This window comes from Neolamprologus brichardi, chromosome 12 (assembly GCF_056152115.1).
Source record: "Neolamprologus brichardi isolate AB-2024 chromosome 12, ASM5615211v1, whole genome shotgun sequence".
In the NCBI taxonomy this organism is placed as follows: Eukaryota; Metazoa; Chordata; class Actinopteri; order Cichliformes; family Cichlidae; genus Neolamprologus; species Neolamprologus brichardi.
Genome location: NC_142115.1, coordinates 37,421,390 through 37,439,079, shown reverse-complemented (window position 1 = coordinate 37,439,079; position 17,690 = coordinate 37,421,390). Strand labels below are relative to the sequence as shown.

At 41.0% G+C, this 17,690-nt stretch overlaps 2 pseudogenes across 1 annotated transcript; one reads left to right on the top strand and one right to left on the bottom strand.

Moving 5' to 3' along the window:
* Positions 1-3,897: 3,897 nt before the first annotated feature.
* LOC148100359 (uncharacterized) lies at positions 3,898-4,505 on the top strand (annotated as a pseudogene).
* A 2,936-nt stretch (positions 4,506-7,441) lies between these two features.
* Positions 7,442-10,661, bottom strand: LOC102777340 (uncharacterized; annotated as a pseudogene). The gene is made up of 2 exons (XR_015719872.1): positions 9,848-10,661; positions 7,442-9,718 (listed from the first exon to the last, which is right to left on the bottom strand). The product of XR_015719872.1 is annotated as an uncharacterized LOC102777340 (transcript).
* Positions 10,662-17,690: the final 7,029 nt, after the last annotated feature.

Sequence of the window (17,690 nt, the reverse complement as noted above, 5' to 3'; positions counted from 1 at the left end):
TGTCATCAAATAAAATGATCTTTAAAGGCTGATAAACACCGAGTGTAATGACATAGTTATGTACCAGTTTGAGGTTGTCACAGCAGAGCATTTGTCTCGACACATGCAATGAAATGAAATGACCAAAAGCAACCAAAGATGTCCACTGTTTCAAATATGATTTAATATTTCTTTCAGGTAAACAAACTCAGAGTTGACAAACTCCAAAATGATTCAATCAATAACACAGCAGGTGAAAAATCTTTGGCTCTGTCTCTCTACTGCCAGATTCTGTCTGCTGATGTCACTGATTAAATAACAGCCTAAACATTGGCATCACAGCTCCTACTAGTGGTGGGAGGTTCATGATTTCAAAAGTGCTTGTTCATATTGAATAAAACTCAAACGTATGGAATGAGCCTTGAATTTTTAGAGAAGCAACGAGTGGAAATCTCTGATTGTCAGCAAGACCAAGGAGCTGGTGGTGGACTTCAGACGGAGTCAGCACAGAGACTACAAGCCCATTATCATCAATGGAGCTCCAGTGGAGAGGGTGCAGTCCTTCAAGTATCTCGGTGTCCACATCTCCTCAGACCTGACATGGTCTGCCCACATTCAGGTCCAGACCAAAAAGGCTAGGCAGCGCCTGTGCTGTCATCAATGAGACAGGACTCATTACCACATTCTCATGTCATCCTTCACTACAGCACAAGACACTTTGCCCAAATATTGCACAGAAAACAAATGGCAGCTAGATAGATAGATAGATAGATAGATAGATAGATAGATAGATAGATAGATAGATAGATAGATAGATAGATAGATAGATAGATAGATAGATAGATGGTTAGGATGGAGGGGGTCTTTTATAATTGCCCTGGTTCTGGAGAGACATCTAGTGCTGGCAATTAAGTCCAGGGAGGCTCCAGCACACTTTTGATAGTGATATAGTGTTTGTAGTCCAGGATAGGTCCTCGGAAATGTGGGTACAGTGATGTACAATGCAAATACAAATATAGTAATACAAAATCAAAAAACCAAACATAGCAATAAAATGTATAAAAATGTCAGTTACCCACAGAGTTACAATAAAAATAGGTTTTTAATCTGGACTTAAAACTGGCACTGATGTAGCTTGTCTTATATGGAGAGGAAGGTTATTCCAAATATGAGCCGCAATAGAGAACGTTCGGTCTCCTCTAAGCTTCAGCCCTGACTTAGGAACTGAAAGCAACAGATGCTCAGCTGACCGAAGCGAACAAATGGGGACATGGGGCTACAAGAAATCACAAATAAACAGGTGTCAGACCATTTAGAGATTTAAAAACCAATATAAGGACCTTAAAACGGATCCTAAATTCAATTGGAAGCCAATTTAGAGAGGCCAAAACCAGAGTCACATGATCAAATTTCCTTCTACCAGTTAAAAATCGTGCCGCAGCATTTTGCACTAGTTGCAAGCGTGACAAGGTACTCTGCCCAACCCATATTAAAAGGGAATTGCAATAATCCAAAGGTGAAGTAATAAAGGTGTAAATAACAGTTTCCAAGTCACGCTTGGAAAGAAACGGATTAACCTTCGATAAATGTCTGAGGTGATAGAATGCTGCTTTTTATTATTATTATTATTATTATTACTATTTGGGGTCTGTGTCGTCTACTGTTCTGTCCATGTTTGTATGTAGAGTGTGTGTGCGTGTGTGTGTGTGCTTCTCTCTCTCTCCCCCCAGTCCTCGGGGTTGTTTACGGAAGTGCGTGCCGTGACTGTCGTCATCGGGAGTCCCTCCTCGCTGTTGCCGGCCCACCTGCAGGTGATTACCTGATCAGCAGTTGGTAATCATCTCCCGGGCTAGAAGGAGGTATTTAACCTGGACTCGCGGCAACAGTCGACGTGGGATTATTACCCCTGACTGGTATAGTCTGTGCGAGATGTGTGTTCTTGGTAGTCAGCTAGCGTGTGGCTAATTGTGGAATTTCCTTCTTCCTCCAGGAGAGTCGAGCGGAAAAGCGAGTTGGGGAGCACACACTCTAAGGGAGCTACAGCACGGGACGCACTGGGAGCAAGGGACGAGCACTATTGGCAAATTGCATTTTTGAGTGAATTGTTGGACTTACCTGTCGGTTTCACTGTAAATAAAGTGCACTGTGGCATCGCAGAGTCCTGCATTTTGGGTCCTACTTTCCTCATCCCCACGGTCTGCCACGCAGAAAGTGACAGTTTCACAGTGAAAGGTTTTGAATCATTGAGTTAAACCAGTGTGTCTCTAAGTGAAGAATTACGAATTATAGTGTGCCTCAAAGCTAATGTTATTTCCAATCATATTCTAAGTTCATGTTCCAGAGTCAAGTTTCTAGCGTGTTTTAAGTTTACATTCGGTTGCCGCTGGCCCTCAGTTCCAAAGAGTGTTTTTGAGTTATTCCGTGATTACTTTGAGCAATTCTAGGTTATTGTCAGGGTCCTGGGTCCCCTGACCCAGCATGTTTAGTTCTTTGTGCTTTTTGTATTATTGTACTTGTGTGAGTTATTCTATGGTTTCTAGTTTCGAACCCTTGCCCTTCATGTTTCTCTGTGTACCCTCTGTTCTGTGTAAGTCTGTGTCTGCATGTTTGAGTTTACCTCTGTGTCTTTCGGTTCTTAGAGTCCTCTACCTTATGGTTTGTCTCTGTGTTTCTTAGTTGCTGTCTCCACCGAGTCAAGTTCGCGTCTCTATGTCGTACTTCCTGTTTTACGTTGAAGGTCCGTGTCTTATGTGAATGCGTCCTGCTTTCCTTGTCTCGTCAGTCCTGATTTCTCCCAGCTGTGCCCTCCTGTGTCTCATTCCCCTCGTTACTTCCCAGTGTATTTAAACCCTGTGTTTCTCTGAGTCAGTGTCGCGTCATCCTTCTTGCTGTGTGGATCTCCTTGTGTCTCCCTGTGAGTTTTAGTTTGTATGTTTTTTCCTGCCAGCCAATAAAGCTGTGACTTTGAGTTAACACCTTGAGTCTGAGCGCCTGCATTTTGGGTCCTACTCCTGCCGGCCACACTGCACTCCTTGACAGTTATGGTAAGCACCTTAAGCATCTCTCACCATTGTTCGCTGTTTGCATCAATTACACCACTGTAAATAAAGCTTGGTCACCCTCGGTCCCTGCGTCTCCGAGTGTTGTCTGCCTTAGAGTCTGTTTCCCCCTACTAGCCTCTGGCGGTGACAGACTGTCATGCTAACGATGTTTTGGCCGAACCAGCCACTTCAGAGATTAAAACTCTTTCCAGGGCTTCCCCAGATGCTGAGCTTCAGGCCTCAGCAAACTCTGGACCCCTGGAGGCTATGGAGCCAGTGCAGGACCTTCCATCTGCAACTAAGAGCTCATTTGAGCTCATCCAGTCCACTATAAACTTTGGATTATTGTCATTGGCTCAACAGGCTGTCTGCACTGTGCAACCCCAGCCACGGCACCCTCTGCTTCATCCCAGCCAGAGGTCTCTGCACCTGCTGGATCTGCGTCCATCTCGCCAGCTTGGGTTTCAGAAGAATCCATCAAGCCTCACGTCACATCAGCTGGGGGTTCAAGAGTACCCGTTGAGCATCACGCCAAATCGGCTGGGGGTTCTGGAGAGCCAGCCCATTACGTCTCGTCAGCTGGCTGCTGAAGAGAACCGCTCCAGCCGTGCCTCGTCTCCACTGGGAGTTCTGGATAGCCCAGACACCACCTCCTCGTGTCCACTGGCGGCTCTGGTGAGTCTGTCCAGTCACTTCTTGCGCTACAGGCCTACAGGACTTCTCTTTGGCTCTCAGCGAGGGCGGTCGCATTTTTCTCCTCTCCTTTCCCTTATCTTCCCTGCTTAGCTTCTTATGTCTTTGTCTAGTCTCGTGTTCTTTGTATTACTTTCCCTGGAACACTCTCTCACAGTCTGTGTCTAAAATCTAAAAGAGAATTATGGATTTGATCAACTGGTCTCTGAATGCTATTGTCACCCAACGAGAAGTCTGGGCTCGGGAGAGCCCGAGTGCCCTGGAGGTACTTTCCCTGCTGGATACACGATGGACGGGTGGCAGAAATGGAGGATCGTGTGCCTGGCGGGACTGTGGATCGAGGACGCTGAAGATATCTACCTATTCGGAACCATGATAACAGGGTTCTGGCTGATCAGAGCTGGCTTGGCCCTGACTTATCGGAGAATTAAGAAAGCGGAACCGGCTGTTCAAACCTCCCCAAGGCTGCCCGCTGGGATTGAATCGACTTCTCAGAATGGGCTCACGGAAGGCAGCATGGTTAAGAGCTTGGAGGTGCTTGCGGTTGCAGTAAATACTCAGAATAACATCTCTGAGCGGATATTGGGATACATCAGGGAAGAATCCGCTCAGAACAACACCTATGGGCAGAAGCTGGAATACATCACGGATCAGTTGGCTATGGTCGTGAGGTCTCAGAATCTGCTCTGTGATCAAAAGAATGACAAGACCACGGAACTGAAGGTAAATAACATCATGAAGAAACTCGCAGCTATCCAACAGGAGATTGAGAGACCAGTGTCGGAGTGTTAAAAACAGCTTGAAATTCTCATGAGTTGTTTGTAAAAGAAAAATCACCATCATAATGCGGCTACCCCTTCGGCGCCAGCTGCGGTCTCAAGGCCGGAGCCGAACAACAACACCCTGATAACGACTGTGTTTAGTCTGTTCTTCCCATTCCATGCAAGGCCACCTGGGTTGGCTGGAAGACTGTTTACTTAGCCTGGCAGGGCGAAGGACACTGTCTCAGCTGAACTCTGGACACACACACATACATATACATATATACACTCATCCCCCCTCCCCCTCCAAACGCCTTCGACGCTTATTCCCCTCCGATGCTGACGGTGGATCAAGGAGTCCAGCGCACGCAGGCCCGGATGTACTGTCTAAATTGGCTGTCTCTCACCCTTTACCCACCCCTGTTACTTGTCATGTGTTTCTTTGGTGTATTAAGAGTTTTTTCCTTTGCAGAGGTGTTTTTTTTTTTTTCTGTTCTCAAACTGATCTCCCTGTTGGAGCTCAGTCTGGGGGGAGTTATTTTTTTCTCCTTATCTTTCCTCATGTTGTGCTTTTCCATTGTTATACCTCTCTGGCCTGTCTTCCCCATGTGATGTTTGTGTAATGTATGTATGGTCGGAGGGTAAGATGGCGCCGCCATTACGTGCAATAGGTCGGCAGCCTTATGAAATTTCCCCTTGTGGGACTAATAAAGGTATATCAATCAATCAATCCACCTGCGGCTACCATCCTGTCACCTCCAGCACCACCGCCAGTGGCATCTACTCTGTCGTCTGCAGTGCCACCACCTGGTCCATCACCTGCGGTTGCCATGCAACCGTCTGGTCCAGCTCCATCACCTGTGGTTGACATACCACTGTCTGGTCCAGCTTTGACCCAGCCAGAGGTCAATGTCATGCCAGGTTACGTCCACCTGCAGAGTACCTGGTGCCTGCCAGATCACCTCCAGTTCCAGCACTCACTGCGCCTGCCAGGTGACGTTCGCCGCCAACAAACATTTTTTTTTTTTTTTTTTTGTGATGGGTCTGTTCAGTGAGTCTCGTCTGTTATGTGTCCTGTCTGTCTAACTTATGTCACATCTGCATCATATTTATGGTTTCTCTTTTACTTTGAAGGGTACTTGTGTTCAATGTTCACTGCTTTAGTTTAACTTCCACTGTGGTGTCATTTGGTTCATTCTAGTCAGCTTTTTCCCCATGTTCCCCACTTCCCCTAATCACCTCAAGTGTGTATTTAAGTCCTCTGTCTTCCTGTGTTCAGCATTGTGTCGTCTGTGCTACTTACCCCACATCAAGTCACAGTATTTCTTGTTATCCTTACGGATCATTTATAGTGTCCTTAGTGTTCATAGTATTCATAGTTGTCATAAGTCTAGTCACAGTTTATTCATAGTTTTCTGTTTTACCATAGTCACCTCATTTTAGTGTCCCTACTTCGTTTCTCCCCTTGGTTTATTTTCACGTGTATCAGTAATCCAGAAAAGGGGTGGTTTAATAAAAACAAGTTCACTGTGTAAAGCTGAAATCTACAACTTTAACATCTGTAATCCCAGCTTACAAGGAAAAAATAATTAAGAAAAGAATTTGTTTGATTTATATTATTATGATTTATTTAATATACTGTTGAATAAAAAAGCTATACATAATACACAAAGTAAAACACGAAAAAGGTCCTGAAATATGAAGAAAAATGCACCACAGGCTTATCTCCCAACAAAAAAGTTGTAATAGTAAGTGATAATAAAAAGCAAATAGTTGATGGTTATAACCAATCCCCATAATTGATGAGTTTCAGAAAAATACCTAATATCACAGAACTAACTCTACATATTTCAGAAATGTAATACCACGTTTTCGGTCATGTTTTCATAAAAAAAATATTTTTGATCATAATGACAGTTGGTTCTTTTCAAATAAAGATAGTAATACAGGACAGAAATCCTCCAATACAAACAAAATTCTGACATTGAAAAGTTTCCCTAATAAGAACAAGTGTTTAATTAAATATAACTTGATAAGGGAAAATGTGTCCTGGAACTAATACTAATGTAATGTATAACTACTGTGACTAACAATTCAATTCAATTTAATTTAAAACATCACCTCAAGGCGACTGATGTTTTGTTGTTGTAATACCAACGCTATTTTACCTTAAAATAGTACATGTTGTCAGCAGAAAACACAGATCACTGAAACATACTGAAAACTTTGTTATTGGGAGAGAAGTCTAATTGTGTGCCGACTAGCTCCTTTTGATTAAGACAAAACTAGATAGACCAGCAGCCTGGCATAAACAACATACCTAATTATTTCTTTGTTGTGTGGGACCCAAGGGCTAACAGGATTCACAAAGTTAACCAGCATGTGAACAAGAAGTGCAGTCTTTTGAAGTGTCAAAGGTAAATCAGGCTTAAGAAGCTCGCACAAACACCACGGACAGATAAGAGCCCATCAGCTGCGTAGTCTCTGACTGGGGCCTGACGTCATCCAGCATACGCATAGTTCCTGGCTGGAGTCCTGACATTTTCCAACAAGGGCAGTAAAGCACTCTTTGATCGGGGTCCATCATCAGCAGATGTAGGCAAAGATACAGTCTCTGGTTGGGGCTCTCTAGAACTCGCTGGCCCTGGATTAGCAGGTGTGACATCCTCTAAGTCATGATAAGATCTAATTTCAGTGGCTCTGGGGATTTGGATGAGGTCAGGTCTCGGATCAAGTTCAGGGAGCTCTGTTGGCACAAGCTCTGAACTTTCGAGACCTTATCTAGTCTGGAAGGCTGGAGCGCCACTGGGCATTTAGACTCAATACCTGACAGGACTAGCTTCAGAAGCTCAGGACATCTGGATTCTGGACCCTTTAGTAGTTTTTAGTATTTTAATTCGGTAATACTTTGTACTAATCAGGACTCATCTAAACTTATCTTCCTTCTACAGGACATAATGTGACAGTTGGCTGATGTCTATTATTGTGATGTTACAAAATGGAAAAAAGTTTTATAGGTTTCTTATCTATGGGTTGAGACTAGAAGTGGCAACCACAACAAATTGTGGACAACAGTAAAGATGATTAAAGTTACATTATTAATGTGTGTAGATGAAATATCTCTTTGAGACTTAACAGTTTTGTTCATGAGACAAAGCACGACTTTTCCTCCTCTGAAGTCCATAGTTTCTCTTTCAACTCACTTATCTCTTTAGCATGTTTTTTCTGTATTTCATCTAGTTCTTGCCTGGTACCGTCTTCATCTTGCATTCCAAGTTTCTGTTTCAATTCATTCATTTCTTTTTCATGCTTCTTCTGCAGTTCATCAAGTTTTTCTCTCTCATTTGTTCCACTTTTTTCTAGAAGCTCTTCTTTGAATGCCTTCAGGTTTTGCTCATGTTGTTTTTGTAAGTTATCCAGTTCAACCTTCTGTTTTTGCTGATGTTGGTCTAAAAGTTTATGTTTCAAATCTGACATTTCTTGTTCATGTTTGATGGACAGCCTGTTTCTTTCTGCTTTCTGTTCCTCTGTTTTTTTAGATCCTAGTTTCTCCTTTAAGTTTTTCATTTCCTCTTTTTGTTTCCTCTTTAATTGACCAATTTCTTCCTTTTCCTCTTCTTTGTTATCCTTTAAAAGTCTTTTTTCACACCTTTCCACCTTAGATCTATACGATTCCTGCATTCTTTTTATTTCAGTCTTGTTTTCTTTCTTCTGAGTTAGAAGCATGAGGATTAATTCCGTTATTTCTGATTTATGTTTATCCTGCAGTTCATCCATTTCTCTCTTCAGACTATTTTCTTTGTGGTCTGACAGATCCTTTAATCTTTCGTATTCTCCCTTCTTGTCTTGCATGCCTTTCTCATGTTGCTCCTTCAGTTTCTTTATCTCGTCAATGTGTTTTTGAATCAGTTCTGCAAAACCCTTCTCCTTTTTCTCTCTAAATTCATTGAATTCTTCAGCTTTTTTTCTGGCTTCTTCTTTAACCCTCCCTAAGTCTTCCTGCATGTTCTCAGTTTGTTTCTGATAGTTCTCCTTTAACTCTTTCAGATTCTTTTCCTGTTCTCTTTTTATTCTTTCCTCTTTTTCTTTTCTTTCATGTTCCAACTTTTCTTTTACTTGATCGTATTTTTCTTGAAGCTCCCTGATTTTCTGTTCTTTCTCTTCATCTTCTTGTTTTCGTTTTTCCTCCAATTCTTTTCTTTCCTTCTCCCAAGTCTTTTGCTGCTCCCTTATTCTTTCTCTGTAATTTTCACACTCTTTATCGATTATTTCCCTTGATTGTGACTCTGATCGTAGTTTTTCCTCAAGTTCTTGTATTGTTTGTTCCCATTCTCGTCTTTGAAGTTCTTCCTGTTCTCTCTTTCTCCTGTCGTCGTCTTCTCTGAGTTTTTGTTCTTTCTTCCTCTCTTCAGACTGAATGCGGATGTTGTCCTGAAGTTCTTTAAGTTGTTTCTCTCTCAGATTTCTTTCATGATCAATTTCTGCTTTCTGTTGTTGCATTCTTTTTTTCATCAACTGGATTTTTTCCTCATATGTTCTTTCAAGCTCCTCCTTCTGTCTCTTCATTTCTTCTTCCTTCTCCTCCAGGATCCTCTGCATTTCTTTCTGTATCGCTGCTTCAGCCTCTTGCAGCATCTCATTGGTGAAGCAGTTTCCTCCATTTTCCTTCCCCATGGTGTCAATCTTTGTTATCAACTCACTGACCTGTGAGCGGTTTTGCTTATCATAGTTGTTAAACACATGCACCCTTCTTCCACAGTTGGAGATCAGCTTCTTAAAGGAATCATCTGATTTTTCAATGTATTCTTCAACAGACACCTTTGCATGTTCCAGTGTATCTCCTTTTGTGAAAAGAACAATGGTGAACTTCTCGGAGTTCTTCCCAAAGACTTTCTTGATCAGTTCCAGTGTCTCCTTCTCCTCTGCTGTGAGTCTCCCAATCTGTAACACCAGCAGGAAGACGTGTGGTCCTGGAGCCAGGAGGCTGACACATTTCACCATCTCCTCATTGATCTCTTCATGTGATAAACTGTTGTCAAACAGTCCAGGAGTGTCGACCACAATAACAGGATAATCGTTCATTGCCCTGTTCTTTTTGACAACGTTTGGTGACTGACTTTTGGAAAGGGCTAGATAAAAATATATCTCGTCCTAGAATGGTGTTTCCTGAAGAACTCTTTCCACAGCCAGTCTTTCCAATGAGCACAATCCTGAGACAGTCTGGGCTCTGCATCTCTTCATTACCTATAAAATGAGTTGGAATGAGTTAAATTGGATACCAACAGTTTGAATATTATTAATTAAAAGGGAAATGTTTACAACATTAACATAATGGCATTTATAAAAATGTGCATTACTTACAGCTGACTGTACCTTTTGTTTTCAGGTCCTTAAGTTCAGCCTGCAATTCAGTGATACATTTCTCTTTTTTTATTATATTTTCTATTTGTGCAGTTGCAAAGGTTTCAGTTGTGTAGCTGCATAATTTGCTCTCTTTAGATTTTAGAGTAATTTTTTCCAAAATGCTGAAAATCTTGAAGACCTCTTGTTTGTCCTTGATGTTGACGACAACAGATCTTCCTCCACAGCTCTCACAGAGCTCCTGGATGTTCTTGTTTCCCTTTATAAAATTACCAACAGCTGGAGCCTTAGGATCTGACTTGAAAGTGAACAGAATCGTGGTGAAGTCATTGACTCGAGAGCTGAATGTGTTCTGGATGGTCTCTAACTCTCCCTTGTCTTCATCAGTGAGGGGAGCCACAGGTAGGACCAGGATGAAGGCATGGACACCCTCAGGATCACAGAGGGAGATACACCTGAGTGATTCCTCCATCACTGCCTCCTGAGGTTTTCCATACAAGGCAGGCAGCTCCACCAGGGAAACCCAACGTCCACACACCTCTCCCTGATGTTTAACACACTCTGATGAGTTGGAGACTGAATGAAGCTCAGTCTGTAAAATGGCCTTGGCTGCTGACGTCTTCCCTGCTGCTCTCCTCCCAAACAGAACCAGGTTCAGAAGAGGTTTTGATCTGTTAAACATTGCCACAAAATCTGCTTCATCGTTTAAAGTCAAATATCCTTCTTTAGTCTCACTCAGAATTTTTTTTAATTTTCTCCATCAATTCTTGCTGGTCTTGTTTGAAATCTTTTTTATCAATACTAAATCTGTGCACCCTTTCTTGGCAGTCCTGGATGAGTTTTTCCACTGAGTTATCCCTTTTCTCATTGTATGTCATAGAAACCAGGGAGTGTTTAACCTTCCTCTCGTGTTAGGGTCGTCACCGACCCATTTTAAATTTCAAATGCATAAAAAAAATCACAAACATTTGTTTATTGTATCAAGGCTTTTTGACTTTGTCAGGAACCTCTATTTCTACAAAATAAAACAAAAAAATATATTTTCACTAAATTATAAAATGCCCTAGTTGAAATTATGACCTTTGTGTTGTTAGGGTCGGTTTCGACCCAGGTATAATATTATGAGTATAAAGCAATAATTAAAGCCAAAATTGAAATCATAAGTGCACTGTCAGCTAAAACATTGACAGCAAGCTCCTCTCCTAATCATATGAGCTTTAGGGGATTCTTATTTTGCGTGTTTTTTGCAGTATACCTGCACAAAAACAAAACAAAATAAAGACGGACATGTCAAGAATTCACTCATTTGAGTGGCCATTTGACTTCCAGAGTGCACATTTACAATTTGCAGCATACAAAAATGAGAAGAAGATTCACAGTGAGCCAAGTTCTCCATCATATTTTTGGTGAAAATGAAGGAGAGGACACAGAGCAGCATAGCGATTCAGATGGGCAGGTTTCTAGGAGGAAGACAATATCATCCAGAAGACACAGACACATCTGATCATTTTCTGGGCAACGATGTCACTTCACACATTTGATATCATTTTGATTCAGGAGTCCTCAGATTTGACAACAGACCGAGGTCTGACAAGCTTGCTCCCATCAGGGATGTCTGGGAGAGATGGGTGCAGCTTCTTCCCCTGATGTTCATCCCAGGGCCAGAGGTAACAGTGGATGAACGTCTTGTCCACTTTTCGAGGAAAATGCCCCTACCGGCAATACATACCCAGTAAGCCAGGGAAATACGGCCGAAAAATCTGGGAAGCCTGTCATGCAAAAACCAACTATGGCTGGAATGTACAGATTTTCACAGTCAAAGCTGTGAGTGGCACCCCTGAGAAGAAACAATGAAAATGTGTGGTCCTCGATATGACCACTGGACTGCAGGATCACAATATCAGCTGTAATATTTTATTTTATTTTTTACCAGATATGACCTCGGACAAGAACTTCACAAAGGAAACTTCACAAAGATGTAGCTGTATCATTGGGAAGTGATAAAAAGCCCACAATTACCCACGACTATAACCAAAAGAAAGGAGGAGTGGACTTTTTCTTTTTTTTCAGTTTATATTAAAGGTCTACTGCTAAAAAACAACAATTTTTTTTGTCTTTTCTTGATGTAAATATCTATGGGTCGAAATTGACCCGTAACACCATAGATGTCATTTTAGTAATTAATCTTAAAATGAAAAAAATCAATAAAACAGATTTATTTAAGAGATGTGTCCTATACCCCTCAGTAATAGTCAGGTAACACAAAAACCTTTTATTTATTAATATGATTCTCTTGAGGTTAATTTTACAATTTTTTTCAATCGAAATCGAGGGGTATAGTGACAAAAAAAGACCCACAGGCCCACACCAAAAGCATTAAAACCAACATTTTCATGGATAAGGACGCCTAACAAGATAACCAAGAGATGAGAAACAAATTGGATGATCACTTATTGTTTTTAGTGTATTTTATAACTGATTTAATTCACGGGTCAAAACTGACCCGTTAACATAAGAGATGATAACAGAAAGCTAACACAGGAGGAGGGTTAAAAGCCTCTTGACCAAACAGACTCAAGATGAATTTCAGAATTTTCTTGTCCTCTTCAGTGAAATCAGAAGGTTTCACCAACAGCAGCAGAACATTTGGTCCAGGATGACAGAGATTCACACACCTCTTCAGCTCTTGTCTCACTCTTTGCACAGACAGATTGAACAAGTCTGGCATTCTCACTACTGTTATTGGGTTCTTGTTCCACTCGCCACTGGCTGCCACACAGTGTTTGGTTGAAGTTTTAAGACTAAAATTGCTCTCTCTTTTTCCAGTGATCATATTTTCCAGTGCTATTTTTTTGTCATCACTCTTTCCAAACAATACGATCCTCAGTGCAGATCCTGTAAAAAAAAAGATCAAATAAGTCATATTGTAAATAAATAAAGATCTTAAATAAATCATTATACTTCCACTGGAATTTACATAACAAACAATTTATAAATGTTCTTAAGTTTGGTATTAATCTGTAGTTAAGTCTGCTGGAATTGCTTTTACTAGAAAACATTTACTTTTGTAACTTCTTATTTCTGCTCCTCTTTAAACACTTATACCCTCACTATTGCTACTCTTTGCAGCTTCACTGCTACACCTGTCTCCCTCTCATTCACACACATGTAACTAACCTCTTCCCTTGAATTATTTCCTCTGCTTCCTGATTCTACCACAAGGTCTCCTTGTCCTCTTTCTTCTGTCCAGAGGTTAAAACAAACATCTTCTTGGCAATTTCCCTCAGCACTAAAGATGTGCTTTCTAAACCCAACAAACTCCAATTGCTAAAATGGATTTAACTTGGAACTGGCTACAAACTAAAGCGATTCGCACATGACGATTATCGTGGTCAATAGTCATTGACCCAGAATTTTGTATTTGGATATTAAAGTTCTTTTTATTATTAAATATTTTCCTTTTTGATTATTAGTGTGCTTATTGTTTACATTTTACCTTTATTGTTATTGTATTTTGTTAGTATTTGGTTGTCTTCATTATTATCATCTGCATCTTGTAACCAATCCATTTCCACTTCCACCCTTTTGTGTCTCACATTATATAAAGCTTGGTCCACAAATGTTTAGACAGAGATGTTTTTCTAATTTTGGTTCTGTACATCACCACAATTAATTTTAAATGAAACAACTCAGATGCAGTTGAAGTGCAGACCTTCAGCTTTGAGTGGGTTAAACAAAAAAGACTGTATAAAATGTGACAAACTAAAACTTAACACAGTCCCTTCATTTCAGGGGCTCCAAAGTAATTGGGCAATAAAATAAGTGAAAATAAAATGTTCTTTTCTAATACATTGTTGAAACTCCTTTGTTGAAATGACAGCCTGAAGTCTTGCACTCATGGACATCACCAGATGCTGGGTTTAGTCCTTTTTAATGCTCTACCAGGCTTTTACTGCAGCAGCTTTCAGTTGCTGTTTGTTTGTGGGCCTTTCTGTCCCAAGTTCAGTCTTGGGGAGCCCCTTTGACTACATGTGTTCTGTACACAGGAAAATCTTCCAAATGTAAGTACCACACTTTAAAGCAACTCCATGCCTTTTATCTAATTGATAATGACATAATGAAAAAAATGCTCACACCTGCCATTAAATATGATCAACTATCTCTAATAATCGGCTATGTACCACAGGCCTTCAAGCTGGCTGTAGTTAAACCTTTACTCAAAAAGCATCTCTAGACCCAGCAGTCTTAGCTAATTATAGGCCAATCTCCAACCTTCCTTTATATCAAACATCCTTGAAAGAGTAGTTGTCAAACAGCTAACAGATCATCTGCAGAGGAATGGTTTATTTGAAGAGTTTCAAATAGCAGAAATTGATTTATTGTTTGTACAGTGCTTGTTTTTGTTTTCTGTGTGTTGTCCAGCTGTACTCTAGCCGGATCATCATCGGGCTCGTAGCTGAAAACTAGCTTTACTTTGTTGTCTGGGTCAACTTTGCTAGCAGAGACAGAGAGAGGCGTTGAAAGGCTGCTCCAACAGAACTTATTGTTTCAGAGGAAAACACGAACACGGTGTACAGTCGAGTCTTAATAGCTTACTTACAGCTGGGCTACACTGCCCCTGAGGCTACATGCTTTAGGGCTATGCCTGTATCACTCTGCCTATTGCCTTCATATTAAATCATTTTTTGAACAATAATTTTTCATTATGCAGGTCGCAAGTAGAGGTGATATGGGCTGTGAGATTGAGACACAGACATTAGAGCCTCTTAATTTGTGTTTTGTTTGGGTTGAAATTGACATGAAATTACCAAAAAATAGAGAGGGTATAGCCTAACATATGAAACAGGAAAGGACCACCATGTATTTATTTCAACAAAGTAACTGTAAGAATCCTGTCTTCCTTCTCTCACCCCAACCAATCACAGCAGATGGCCCCGCCCCTCCCTGAGCCTGGTCCTGCTGGAGGTTTCTTCCTGTTAAAAGGGAGTTTTTCCTTCCCACTGTCGCCAAAGTGCTGCTCATAGGGGGTCATATGATTGTTGGGTTTTTCTCTGTATCTATGAAGCGCCTTGAGGCGACTTTTGTTGTGATTTGGCGCTATATAAATAAAATTGAATTGAATTGAATTGAATTGAACTGTAACGGAATCAGTTACTCATATTTTGTATTTTAAATACATAACGCCGGTACATGTAAACTGTTCTCCCCAACACTGTTCACCAGCCAGCATGTTAGAAAGGCTTGGAAAGATTCAGTTTTGGGGTTTTTTGCATTTGAGACTTTAAAGGACCTACATGTTTTTGTAGTGATAGTGAAGAAACTGCTACAGGACTGTGGAGGGAGATATCAGCAACAATCAGACAGACAGACAGATGAAGGAGAATGGAGGCAGCTGCTTCAACAGTGAGATGTTATCCAAGAGCCCAAGGCAGTGATACAGAAGGAAGTGCAGAAGATCCTGAAGAAGGAAGAAGAGATGAAGAGGAAGGAGGAAGAACTTCAAAGAAAGTACAAAGAAGAATTGTAAGCAATGAAAAAGAGAATTGAAAGAGAGAGAGGAAACTGAACAGGAGATAAAAAAAAAAAAGAGAGTGAAACAACTCGATGAAATGGAGGAAATTATTCAAAAAGAGTGTGAGTGGAGAAAGAAAGAGCATGAAATTAGAGAAGAAGAACACAGGAAAGGGAGAGAGCAGGAAGAACATAAGCGACAGCAGTGAGAACGAGAAGGTCTGGAGAAAAAATCAAGTCAGAATCAAGAGAAAAGAAAATCCAGAACAGGAAAGAAATGAAAGAACAAGAAGAAGCCTGGTAGAAGCGAAGAAAGAAAAGTGGGACAAACACAGGAGTTAAATCCAACAGAAAGAGAAGATAAGATAGATCGTCATCACTGTTACTAAAACAATGAAACACATCTCTCTTTTGGCAGCATGTAGGTTTTTACATTCAGATTCTGAAAGTAAAAGAGAAGTAACGCAGCAAAAAATACAACCTGTTGCATGAAACCTCATGAAATAAAGAGAATGAGCTGAAAGACAACACAAGGAGAAAAAAGAAAAACTGCATTCACTGCTGGACTTAAAGAAGAAGAAAGAAGAAATAAAGGCTTTAATGGAGAAATCCACAAAGAGATGCTCCATCTGCTGATGACCCGTCCTACTCATGGAACTCCCACAGAAATCTCGCTGTTAGTCCCTCATGAAATTAAAATATTCATTAATAATTGAATAAATGTTCACACATTGAGCTCACACATGCTGCACAGTGTAAATGCTCAGTTATTCCTGAATAAAGAAACATTTAAATACTTCCAGTTTCGTCCTGTTAAATATTTTTATATCTGAATTTTTTATGATCAGCATTCAGCATAAAACTTTTACATCAGTTTTATGCTGAATGCTGATTTCTCAGGCTAACATGTGCAAAACTCTGATTTTCACTTTGCTGAGGTAAATGCTGTAAACATGTATGCAGGTTTCTCATGACTTTGTATTCAGCGTCTCTGATTTCATGTTTTTTTTATTTGAGAAGAAATCATGAGAATATGTTTTGATGGCTGGTGCAAAGACATCTCCTCAGTTTGAAGAAAACTGTGCATTTGTACTATTTTCCAATATTAAAAACATAAATCAGTGAATATAACAATCTTCTGCACTTATTCACTAACAATGTTTTTAGATGCACTCTTGTCAATACTTAAGACTTAACTGAAATCAGAGCTCTGAAGTAATAATCTGTGTCAGTCAGCAAGTCTTCGTTTCCTGTCGGCTAATTCTTCGATGCACAGGACGGAGCTGCATCTCTGACAGACACACAGACACCGTGTGGAACGATCTCCCTGCCGCCGGCTTCAAGTCTCTGCATGCCGAGTTTCATGAAAAGCAGTTTGGCTTCATGAAGAACACGCGTGACTCTCAGGGAGACTGCGTTTTCCAACCAGTCCAGGAAGTTTCTGCTGCAGCTTTCAGGCCTTTTTTGGTCTCTGTGTGGTTCCATGTTAATCAGTTTAAAGGGAGGAGCCTGCCTGGTTTCACAGACGGGCCGACACGCCTCCGTCTCCCTGAACAGGCCCGAACCAGTCGGAGAATGTGGACAATGTTGGCTCTGCCTGACTGCAGGGCGACAAACACACCGGAGATCGAAATCAGCGTGCCGAGGCAGACCGGTGCGTCGCCTCCCTGCAGACAGACTGGTGCTCTGCATCCAGGTGACACGATCCGAACAGTAACGGGGAGGAAGAACTCAACGTTTTCCCTTATTTTAATGCAACGTTGTTCACTTCCTTTTAGGTCTCCCCAAATCTCGTGCAGTCTGTTGACATTGGATGATCTGGTTATGGTCTAACATCCATGGTGATAAAAAGAAAGTGTTCATTTGATTTTAGTGTGACTGAATCTACAAACTAGCTACAGTCAGAATGATGTGAATGTTTATGGGCAGTTCGTGTGTGAAACAACAACAACGGGTATTTTTGATTTTCACCACAGATGATCTTTCTGCTTCACATTTATTTTCTCTTAAACTTAAACTCTGTGAAGTGTCCCATGTTCCTGCACAGCGACGTACCTGACAGCAGCGTGGGGCTGCTCTGCTGTCAGGTACGTCCATATAAGGAAGCAGCAAACCTCAGCGTTAACAGATGTGTACAAAACGGTTCAATGATCAATAAAGCTTTGAAATCTCCTTCCGTCTCTAAATATTTACATATTTGAATCTCAGGTTCTGAATCTCTGCTGTGAGTCCTGCATGTGTTTAAATAAAGTTTCTGCACCGTTCAGATAAATCTGTGAAAGTATGAAACGCTACATGTTGTAAAACGTCCTCCCTCCTCTCTGCAGTAGGTGTGTCAGCTGGA